This window comes from Leptopilina boulardi, unplaced genomic scaffold (genome assembly GCF_019393585.1).
Source record: "Leptopilina boulardi isolate dan_hultmark-lab unplaced genomic scaffold, ZJU_Lbou_2.1 LbouV2_399, whole genome shotgun sequence".
Taxonomy (NCBI): Eukaryota; Metazoa; Arthropoda; class Insecta; order Hymenoptera; family Figitidae; genus Leptopilina; species Leptopilina boulardi.
Window position 1 is genome coordinate 281,570 of NW_026137972.1, and position 12,326 is coordinate 293,895.

At 23.7% G+C, this 12,326-nt stretch overlaps 1 protein-coding gene across 1 annotated transcript in view; it reads right to left on the bottom strand.

Annotated features, from left to right (window-relative positions):
• The window catches only part of LOC127289066 (netrin receptor UNC5C), a 33,564-nt gene extending 22,219 nt beyond the window's left edge, over nucleotides 1-11,345 (bottom strand). Inside the window, exons 1-2 of the mRNA XM_051316826.1 lie at nucleotides 10,849-11,345; nucleotides 755-1,090 (exon numbers count right to left, since the gene is read on the bottom strand). The gene's annotated coding sequence lies outside the window, so the exon portion shown is untranslated. The remainder of the gene's footprint in view (nucleotides 1-754; nucleotides 1,091-10,848) is intronic.
• Nucleotides 11,346-12,326: the final 981 nt, after the last annotated feature.

Here is a 12,326-nt window from a genome sequence, read left to right on the forward strand (position 1 = left end):
TTTAGAACGTAAAGTTTACATTGAACCGAGTTGTAATAAGTATCAAAAAATTTCTATTTAATTAAAAACTGAATTTTTCTTTGCCAAAATAGTTTATATGAATGAATTATAATTTAAACGAATTTTAGTTTAACAGAATTTTCCCTTACAACAAAATTTTAAGTGACTCGAATTTGTGAATGCCCGAGCAGAAATTCGAATTCGACGAATCTTCATTCTGCTAAATTAAAATTCAGATCAATTAGAGTTCTTTTAAATAAACAATTGTATAAAGAGAAGTTTTGTAAAATTTTATTAAATAAAAATTCTGTTAAATAAAAATTTGTTTAGAAATGAAATTTCCTCAAAAGCTAAATCAAAGAAATGAAAATTTGTCTACAGGAAAATTGTATCCAATGAAATTCTTTTCAAATAAAAAATGTGACTATTGCAAATTTTATCGTATATTGTGTCACACAATTTCCATTAACATAATTCGCATTAATAACACTTGAAAACTTGTGGTTTTCGAAAGGGTGAAAATTCACACTAAATAATTTCTGGCTTATATTCATGCATAATAAATGTTTGGTTAGAGTGGCTTTAAAGCGTCTCTTAATTGCTTTGGCATAAATCTCATTAAATGCTTCTAATTTCTTAAAGTTTTGTGATTTTTTTGAAAAAGAGGGTACTAAACTGTAATTTTTGCTTAATCGAGTCTTTAAGATGCAAAAGATAATTTATGTACATATCTATATGTGTATATAAAACTCACCAAATAATTGTGGTCTATGTTCGTTTAGGGTTGCCACTATATCCTATCGCGTTTTCTTTAGGCCTTTTTTTATTACAGTAATCTTGTAATTACTTCCTCCGTTACGTAGCAAGATAAGAGCAAAACACGAATCTAACATCCTTTATCCTCCCCATCATCGTGCAGCGTAAACCACTCGTTGGCATATCGCTGTTTGTCGTCAGGTAGCGCGAATCAGGTACCTTCAAACCGCTTGAGCACGTGATTTACCCGACTGATGATGACGATGAAAAATTCACTAATAACAGAATTCATCACGATATTGATTCATTGTTCTTGATTTAGGCAGCTTCATTTCTAAAACAGAGAAGAAACAAAATTGTTAGTTCGTGATATCATTATACACGCATAGAAGAAGTTTGCAAAATTTTTGCTACCACGACAAATTTTTATTGTTGATATAGAGACGCATGAAACGCACGAATAATGCCTAAAATTAATTTGTTACAATTTTTATTTCATAGCATTTCATTGGATAGATATTAGAATTTTCTTATATTTTTAAACGAATTTTTACTTAACAGATTTTTTAGGAACCGAATTTTAGTTTGAAAGAATTTTTCTTTACCCAAATTTTTATTTAAAATATTCTAATTTAACCGAATATTAAATAACAGAATTTTGAATTCGCCAAAGCTTCATTTGTCCCAATTTTGATTTACAAGAATTTAAAAAATGACTATAATCAGAAATAAGTATCAAGAAAATCGTAATTTGTCAATCATTGTACTTATTACATTATTTTATAAATATCAATGTTGGAATAATTTGTTCATATCGTTGAAGCTGTATACTTTTGTACAGAGATGAGAAAAAATATTTATTTCAAATTTGTACAGCAATTGACGAACAGAGATTGAAAATGATCTGTTTACATTATTTTCAAAGGCATAGACAAAGATCAAAGAATCGTTATAGACAGCGTTTTAATGATTTTGTTTGTAAGCATATCCTATATAGAATGGTATATAGAGGGAGTTTGAATACGGTACACTGTTTATGTCACGACATTTACTGCTAATACACCAATGGAGATTATATTCAAGATTACACACGTGTACAATTAGGGAGGAGTGTACCTCAGCTCCCTCAGTTCCCAGAGTGAAAAAAAATTATGGGAAAATGTGATTTTTGTTTTATCTATTCCGCAAAATAATTATAACGTGACGAATAAATATTTCTGAATTTATATAACAATTTTTCTGACATTCAATTTCAAATTATCGAATTTCATTTCATTTATAAATTCACATTCAATTCGACGCTACAAAAATTTTAATAAACTCCATGTAGGTAGTTTTGAAAATTTTTGGATTTAAAAATTCAAAATCACTTTAAATTCTGCTTGAATTTTTAAATGACAGAAGTTTACTGAATTTTCATTTAATTTAATCTGCTAAATTAATACTTCGTTATAGTGGAACTTTTGTAAATAAAAAGCTGAAAAAAACCTTGTAAAATAAAAATTCCATAGTAGTTACAATATAAAAATATTTATAACACAATTTTGATGAACCTGGCATTTTTAATCCTACTAAATATATTTCTAGTGGGCATATATGTAAATAATAGTAATCTTTTCAAAGTTACCAATTGTATATTAACAATGATGGAATGATTTCAATATACTTGATTGAATGTTAATCCTCATACACTCAGGATTAACTCGCCCTCCCCCCCCAAAAAAAGAATCATGGGTGTCCCCATAAAAGTGCGTGTGATGTATTTCTTGAGAAAAAAAAATCTTTGTAAAAATAGATCTAAACTTTCATCTTTTTAAGAAGATACTTAATGAGACTTTAGCCCTATACGTTGACTGATCCCTACTTTAGTGCTACAAGACACGTTCCCCATAATTCCCGCCACGTGTCCGATTTGACGCGTTTTAATTATTTACTTAACGCAATGTTATTTAAATATTATCCTGAAAAAAAATCGTTTCACGAAAGGGTAAAAAAAACAGAATTTGATTTAAGAAAAATATATATTTTTTATATTTATTTCGTTTAAATTAAATACTTATTTATAAACATAATAAAAAATAAAAAAAATTGCGATTTTTGTCTGTTAAAATTGACATTTTTTTTATTATTTAAAAAATCTGTTGCTATATAAAAATCATTGTCATATTTACAATGATTTACAATGCATTTTGAGTTAAAATTTTTTTTAAATAAAAAAATATAAAACAATAATAAATAAAAAAATAAAAAAAAATTTTTATAAAAATATAAAGAAAACATTTGTAACCTATAATATTTGTGCAGTTAAATTTAACATTCAAATTCGAAGAGTGTGACAAAATTTTTTTTGTGCATGTCATCTATTTTTATTTGTTATTTAAGTATAGTAGCACTTCAGACGTCCGTCCGCTTTCTGTTTCACTTTTTTTTCTCTTCCCCCCACTTCTCGATTATATTTTTGTTTTTTATTTTCAATTACCTATTTTTTTTCTCTTTTACGATGAGTTTGTTAAAACAGTAACAATTAAAAAAGATTTATTTTATTTTCTTTCTCAACAACTTCGCGCGTGCTATCTATTCGATTTATTTTTTAGGGATGTTTATTGTTTTCTTTGGATTTTTGTGTTTCTTTTCTCGATCTTCTTATACTTTTTTTTTAATTTAAGAATTTTATTTCCTTTGACGCAGTAAAGATTTTTTTTCACTTTTATTTCTTTTTTTTGCTTCTATTAAAGGTGATTGTTAAAAATCTTTGAATAGAAATTCATTAAAATTTCGAATTTTCTTTCTATAGGGAAAATAGGACATAAAAATTTTTAAAAATTAATTTTTTAAATGAATATTACAATTTGCGAATTAACTTTCCTTTGATTCTTATTAGAATTTGTAAAAATGTTAAATTTTCTTCTGCAGAGAAAATAGAAGAAACAAATTTTTGAAAATTAGTTTTTTTAAACAATTTTATAAATTAATTTTACAATTTGCAAATTAACTTTTGTTTGGTTTCTTATTAAGAATTATAAAATTTGTAAAAATCAAATAGTTTATAATTTTGTTTTTAATTATGAATTCTAATTATTTAAAATTAATAATTTAATTGTTAACAAATAAATTAAATATTTATTTATATAATTTTAAGATGAGTTACGGAAACATGTTTTCTTTGTGGTTTGTAGAAAAAAAACTTGCCTTTTTTTACATGAGAGAGACAAATTAGGAAAAAATTTGGAATAATTTTGGAGATACAAGACATTTCTTAATTAAAGAAGTATGTGTCGCATCGTCCATCTTAACACAACCGCGAGCGAAAGTCGCAGATGAGCGCACATGTACGTCGGCGGTGCGTACGTCTTTAATTTAAAATTTTTGTATGCCTCTAAAACTTTTGTTACATCTATTTTAGCCTACAGTTTCCTTTATATAGTATATACAATAAGCTTATTTTCAAAATTTGTATAAAAAATATTAAAAATTTTTTTTAATTTTAAAACTGTTTTTTCAATATGCACATTAGTAATTTTTATATTTATTTCTTCTGGAATTTTTCTATTTACAGAATTTTATCTTTACCCAAAATTTTATTGAAAAGAATTCTAATTCAACCGAATTTAAATTTGACAGAATTCTTATTATACAAAATTTTAAATTACCTATTTTAATTTTTAAATGATAGAATTTCTAATTGACCAAATTTTTATTTACGTAACTTGTAATTTTATAAAAAAATTCTTAAAAATCCAAATTTTCATATTGATTAATTTTAAAATTCACGTTGCAACTATTTTAACAGTTACTTTTTCAGTTATTTGTAAAGTATTAATTTTTACTTATTTGTAAAGTTTGGTTAGATAAAAAATTGGGATTTTATGAACTCGATCAAATAACAAAGTCTTGTGAAAAAAATTCAGACAAATAAAAATACGATGAAATAAAGATTAAGTCATTTAAAATGTTTATTGACTTAAAATTCTGTTGCTAAATTGAAATTCGCGTAGGTAATTTAGAATTATTTTAAATACAAATTTTGGTAAAGAGAAATTATTGCAAAAAATTGTAATTTAACTTAATTTTACAAAATTTTACGTTAGACGAATTTTTAAATTCCCGATTTTTCATTTCACCGAAACTTTCATTAAATAAATAATTAAATGAATGTTTAATAAAATTTTAAATAAATAATTAATTAAAAAAAATAAATAATAAAATATCGTATATTATAAATATATAAATAAAATAGATGAGAAATAAAAAATAGTTCACATTTAAGAATATTATTCGGTACGTTTCTTTTCATTGGTGAAATGTATAGCGCTTGAGGCCTAGAAATATTTCTCAAATTTCATTTTATCGAAATTTTTATGTGTCAGCAAAAATATCAAATTACTGAACAACCGTTTATAGTGTGTACCAGAGTCTATGCTAGAAAATTCATTTAAAATTTTTAAACTTTTCACAAAAGATTTTTTCGGATTTTTTATTTTTCTAAGAAAATTTTTTTCATAATTTTTGAAATATTTTATTCTAAACGCAATTTTTATCATTTTAAGATTTTTCTATATACAATAAATCTAATTTCAATTCATTTCTAACAAAAAGAAAAAATTAGATTAAAAAATAATATTTTATATTTATTTAATCTTATTTAGGTAGGTTATTATTATTTCATATGTTTAATATTATTATTTATTTTTATTTATTAATAATTTAATATTAATTGAATTTTTTTAAATAGTTAAAAAGATTCATATTTTTGGACAAAAATATTTTAATTAAACAACAATTTTCCAAAAAATATGATTATTATTTGATAAATAAATCATATTAGAGAATTAACGAAAAAGCTATTTTTACTATTATCTGTAAAAAAATTTCTTTGCACATTACAACGTAATAAAAGAGAGTTGAAATCTACATTTTTTGCTGACTTTTACGATTATCGAAGATTAAAAAAAAATTTATTTCATTTAGATATTAGATAAACAAAAAAAAAAGAGAAAAAAACTGGCTCCCACGGTCATCTAATATACCTATAGGGTAAGGGATAAAAAATTCGTTACGCTCTCATGTTACTCAGGCTAAATGCATGTGAAAACTATTAAGAAAAAGAAAATTTTACCGTAAATTAATTTACTGAACTTTATAGTAAAATTTTAATTTATTCAAATTTTTTCACTAATGACACAATTGCGTTATTTAAATTTCATTTTATTTCTATGATAAATCGTTTTCAAAATTTGCTATAAAAATTTCTTAAATAAAAAAATGTTTCCTTGTTTTTATTGTTACATTATAATTATTATTCTATCATTAATATTTTATACTTTATTAACTAATGATAATTAATAATAATAATAATAATAATAATTAATAATTATTTATACAATACATGATTAATTTTGGTAAAAATTAAAAATTTTTTAAATAAAAATTTCTTATTTTAATAATTTGTTAGACCACACATGAGGAAACTATAAATTTTTATTGATAATTATTATTCAACTTTATTTCACTTTAAAACTTAAAAAAAACATTTCCCCTTATAATTTTAATGAAATATAAAAAATATCCGAAAAATATTCGGATAAATTAGAAAATTCTCGTAAACAGTTGTTTGGTAAATTAATTTTTGGTCACACAAATTTTCAGTAAAATTTCTATATAAAATGCTATATGATAGTTACCACATGCGGTCTCACCAATATGGGCGTAACAAATTTTTTTTTATGCCCTATACCCAAGAGATGACCGTGGGAGCCAACTTTTTTTTCCTTTCTTTTTTTATGGTTTATCTGTAATATCAATCAACGAAATAAAATTTTTCTCCAAATCTTCGGGAAAAGTGAAACCAAATACACAAAAAAATGTAGGTATCAATTTTATTTTGTGTTCGAATTTGCATAGAAATTATTATTTTTCTTTTTCTAATAAATAGTCAAAAATGCATTTTGTCAAATTTTAAATTTATCTTTTATAAGAATAAATTTCTTTTTAGAATTTCAAAAGAAAACATCCAGTAACAAGTTTGGAATAATATATATATATAATTAATTAATTATTAATTTTTTAATTTATTTTATATTTATTTATAAATTTATTTTATTTAATGCCTATTTTACATTTATTTAATTTAATTTTTAATTCGTTCAAATTTTAAAATATTCATTAAACCATCCATAATTTTCATTTTAATTTAATTAATAATTCCCTTTATTTATTTTTAACTCCACGTATAGAGAATAAAAATAAGTAAATTTCCATTCATTTTGTAATTTCATTCTTGAAAAATAAAAAAAAGAGCAAAAAGAATCTAACCTAGGTTTTCACGCTATAAGTCTAAGAAGTGGTGATCAATCAACCACGTAATCTTAGGAATAAATAAATTTACGAAATTAATCTTTTAAAATCAAACTAAAAAGGAATTAAATAGGATTGAAAAAAATTTAAATCTATTCCCCATATAGCATAATTAAACTTTATTTTACTTTTTTTTGCTTATGGCATTGAAGGAAATTAAAAAAAGCTATAAATCAATTCCTACTTTTAGAATAAAAAAATTTTAACATCACCCATTTCGGAAGGAATTGTTCGGATTTAAAAAAATCATTTTTTATTTCAAAGGATTTAAAAATAGAGATAGGTACCTACTTTATATTTTATTATTTTACGATTTTATATTTTTGTAATAAATTTATTTGCAAAATGAATTCGCGAAATATATTTTTATTTTATTATTATATTTTATATTTATTAGGTATTTCATTTTATTGATTTAATTTAATTAATTTCTTTTTATTTATTTTATTTTATATTTTATTATTATTTATATTATTTGTAATTTTTAAAAGATTTACGCACAAATAATTATATTCTGCTAATGGAATGCAAGTTATATTTTGGAAGCAATGAATTTTGTATATCATATTTTGGAGTAATTGAAAATTTAGAAAATATAAAATAATTTTAATTATTTAATAATTAATAAAAAATTAAAATTTGTCTTAAATATATAAAATATAACTTTATTTTTAATTCCAATCCTACTTTTAAAGCAGATGATAATTTTTTTCTATGTCTCGATATTTCAAGGTGAAAATTTAATTTCTGAATACACAAGACGTGCGCGAGAAGATTTCGCTCATTAACCTAAAAGACTAAAAATCACACTTTAAAGTTAGACAATATTGGACTTGTGTTAATTTTTTTTCAAATATTAAATGTCGAGACACATGAATAAGCCCCTTCATTTGATAGAATTTTCATTTATCCATATATTATTATTATTTCATCGAATTTTTATTTATAAGGATTATTAATTAAATATATTCTCACAGTTGATAATTTTTATTATAAAAAATCAAATATTCATTTGATAGAATTCAGCAAATTGACATTTCTAGGAATTTTTATTTAATCGAACTTTTAAATTACTAAAAAATAACCTAAAAAAAATTGCTGCGCCAATTATAAAATTGACCAATCACAATTTCTTGATAATTTTTGATTGATCAATTTAAAAATTCGCGCCGAAAATATTTTTTGTAGTTTTTTTGTTCGGTCATTTGCAATTTCGGTCAGATGGAAATTCGTCGTTTTAAGAACTATTTCAAATAATCAACTAAGAAATTCCGTTAAATGAAAATTCGGCTTTTTAGAAATTTTATAAAATTACAAATCACATAAATAAAAATTCATACAAAATTTTGTAACGTAATTCGTCTAGTAAAAACTTTCGTTAAATCGGAATTTTTGAAATTAAAAAATTGTGTAAAGAAAAATTCTGTTAAATAAAAATTCCAGTTAATTGAAAAGAATTTTCAATTGAAAAGAAATTCGAAAATTCCAACTACTGAATTTTTTGTGGAATATTCATTCAACCATATGCAATATTTATGATAATTTTATACACTGTCAAAATAAATAAATAATTTTTTTAATTTAGATTATCCATTTTTTATATAGTGAAATTAAATTTGAAATAAATGACCTGACCGACAGTATATTATATTCTTTTTAACCTACAGTCAAATATTACTTTTAGCCCTCTCATATTTTTGTATTTCTATTCTCTTTTTTTTAGGCTTCTTTGGCGCCCCGGGCGGTTTGGCTAGGCCTAAATCCAGTCCTACAGGAAATTCTAAAGAAATACCATAATTAAAAAAAAGCGAAAAAAGAATAGTCAACATATTCCTTAAATATTTTTAATCACAAAAGTAGCGTAACTACACGAAAAGAAAAAAATTGTACAAAAAAAATATGACAAATTTTTACTATATGTACCGTTTTAGACTTTTTAAAATTCATTTCAAGATTTTTCAAGACTTTTTCCAATTAATTATAAAATAAATTACTAGATTTATCACAAAAAAGTCTTGAATGAAATGAATTTTACAATTCTAACAAATAGTAAAAATTAGATAATTAGTATTATTTTTGTAAAGTAGTATTGAAATATGAGACGCATGAATATTCCCCACACTGAATTTGTTGGAATTTCTACATATTCACATATATAACATAATTTGTCGAATGTTTCATTTGTACAAATTGTCATCTGAGAGAATTATCAAATCTCAGAATTTTCATTTGACCGAAATTGCAAATGGCCGAACAAATATTTGACAGATTGATATATTGGCGCGAATTTGAAAATTAGCCAATTAGAAATAAAGAGAATTGTGATAGTTTACTTTTAAAATTCCCACCAATGATTAATTCGTATACAAATGAATTGTTATTTGATATATATATAGAATTCTTAAAATTATAATTAACCAATCAGAAATTATCAAAAAAATTGTGATTGGTCAATTTTTAAATTCGCGCTAAAATCTTTTTTTTATGAATAATTCAATTAAATAAAAATGCTTTCAAATGTGAATTCAGTTAAATTAAAATTCTATTAAGTCAATATTCTGCTAAATAAAAATTAGATTGAAAAATTAAAATTTAACCTGCGTGAAAATTTTGAAGAATATAAATTCTGTTAAATAGTAATTATAGTAAGTGAAAATTCGGTCAATTAGAAAATTTGTTTTATAAAAGTTCGACTCAATGAAAATTCCATTAATTATAAATTAAATTAAATAAATATTCTTAAATATGGAAATTCAATTAAATTTAAATTCTACTTTATAAAATTTGGTAACATACAAATTCAAGCTTGTTTTTTCGACACTGCAGAAACTTGAACAAATTAAATATAAAAATATGAAATATAAAAATATAAAATCTACTTTACAAAATTCTCTTAAATAGAAATTCGATTATTTTTAATTCAACAATGCAAAAATTCTTACAAATTCAATATGTGGGGAATATTCATGCGTCCCTTAAAATTCTAACAAATAATAAAAATTAGTCAATTAGTATTGTTTTCCTAAAACAGTATTAAAATTTTAATACTTTTTTCGTGTGGAATACAACATATTTTCTCCCATTGTTTATTGAAAGTACATCTAGAATTATCCATTCTTTTATTGATTGAAAAATGAAAATTTTGATAAAAAACTTTGAAAATTGAATTTTTATAAATTAGTTATTACTCTTTATTATTAAATTTATTATTTTAGCGTAAAAAATATATTTATTCTCCATATGGATACTTGTTAATGCAAAAATATTGTTTTCTAAAATCGAACAAATTTATTTATATTTACATAAAAAATATAAATTGAAAATAATTTTAATCCTTTATTTTACTCCTATATGGACATAGATAAAAAAATAAGTACAGCTAAAATAATATTTACGATTTACAAACTATGATTGTTTATAGAAATTTTTCATTTCGATCGTTATAAAAATTGTCCCGAGTAAAAAATGTAAAACAGTAAAAATACTGTTATTTTGAACATTTAAATTTTATGAGTTTTGCTTTTGTAAACAATAATCTTTTCCTCTTTTGTAAACAAAATTCAGAAACGCATCAAATCTGGCCTGTAACAAGGCAAGATGAAAGAAATTTTAACCTTCACGAGAGGATGCTATGTGAAATCATATAAATATTTATCTCCAAAAAAACTGATTTTGGAAATAGTAAAACAAGATTTAGATTGAAAAACCCATCGAAATATAGGAATAATTGAAACTTACTCTAAGGATCATCAGTAGTTGAGATATATATATATATATATATATCCATTAAAGTGATTAATTCCCCTAAATTTCAATCTCACATATATACACTCACAAAACCAATGTCTTAAAAAAAGGAAATTTCGAAGTCTTTCACTCCTTTGATCTTTTTTACGGCATCAGTACACACCAGGATTCACATGATATATAGTTATATATCAGTTTTATCAAGTGACTTTTGTTCCAAGCCTTTGCCGACTCTGTTAAATGTATGTATATAGAAAATTCGTAGAACTCCAAAAAAAGAGTATTTAAGAGAGTAAAGTATTTCCGTGCGTGACGACAAAATATTGTATGTGTAGTGAAAAAAAAAATGTTCGCAACAACACATTGAGAGAGACAGAGAAACTCAATGAGAGTTCACGTCAACCCACATCAGCCTACTGACTGCTGCTTGCTAGCCAGCTAGAGGAGTTAGTCAGTTCTCTATAGTACTATGCTCGCAGAGCGCCAGGCCTGCAACTTGCTTGCGGAGGGTTGGCATAGCGGGGTGTGGTGGATTTTCAGAGAGAGAGAGAGAGAGAGAGAGAGAGAGAGAGAGAGAGACATGGTGGGGGACATAATCTGTATCGCGCTCTGTGGATCCTTGTAGATACTGCGGATTGTCGTCGTCCACTCTCTCAATATATATATACGTACATACATACGAAGAGAAACGAGATGAGATACTTTACATTTGGTACAGAACTATATAGTGAAACGAAAGATGGTTGGGAAAGAAGATGAGAGAGAAGGAAGTGCTTGAATATTTAAGATCTTAAGTGCTTTGTATCGTATTAACCATTCGTGCATTCACCAGACTTTCATATATACATATAGCATATCTACAGAACCTCGTATTTGCAATATACGTACATATATATATATATTTGAGAAAAACCATTTAGATAGATTCAATACATCTTTATCTTTTATATTCAATAATGATAAATAATAGTAATCATAACTGTTTCATAATACTTGAATTCTTCATTTTGGATATTATACCTATTAACGGTTATTTCGATAAAATATATATGTATGTTATTTCAACTTTTTTCAGAAAACTTCTTCAGATTATTATTGAAGAGAAAAATCGTAAAACCGTTATAGATAAAATTTAATTTTAATTTAATTTAAAATATTTTTATTAAATATCTATAGAGACAGAGAAAGAGAGAGAGATTTCAATGGAAAAGTAAAAAAATTGTATATAGTACAATTTTGTTTTTAATAAGTTTCTGTCCACATGTGGATCCTCTTGAGTCAACATGTATATAGCAAAAATTCGTGCGTTCATTAAAAAGAAGTACTGTCTTAAAAATGTTTTAATATACATAGAGAAAGATATGTAATGCATTTTTTTCTCCCTTTTAAAAGTTATTAATAAAATAATTTTTTTTGTACTTGAGAGATTTTTGGAGTCGATTATGAAAAATCTGATATTACATTCATAA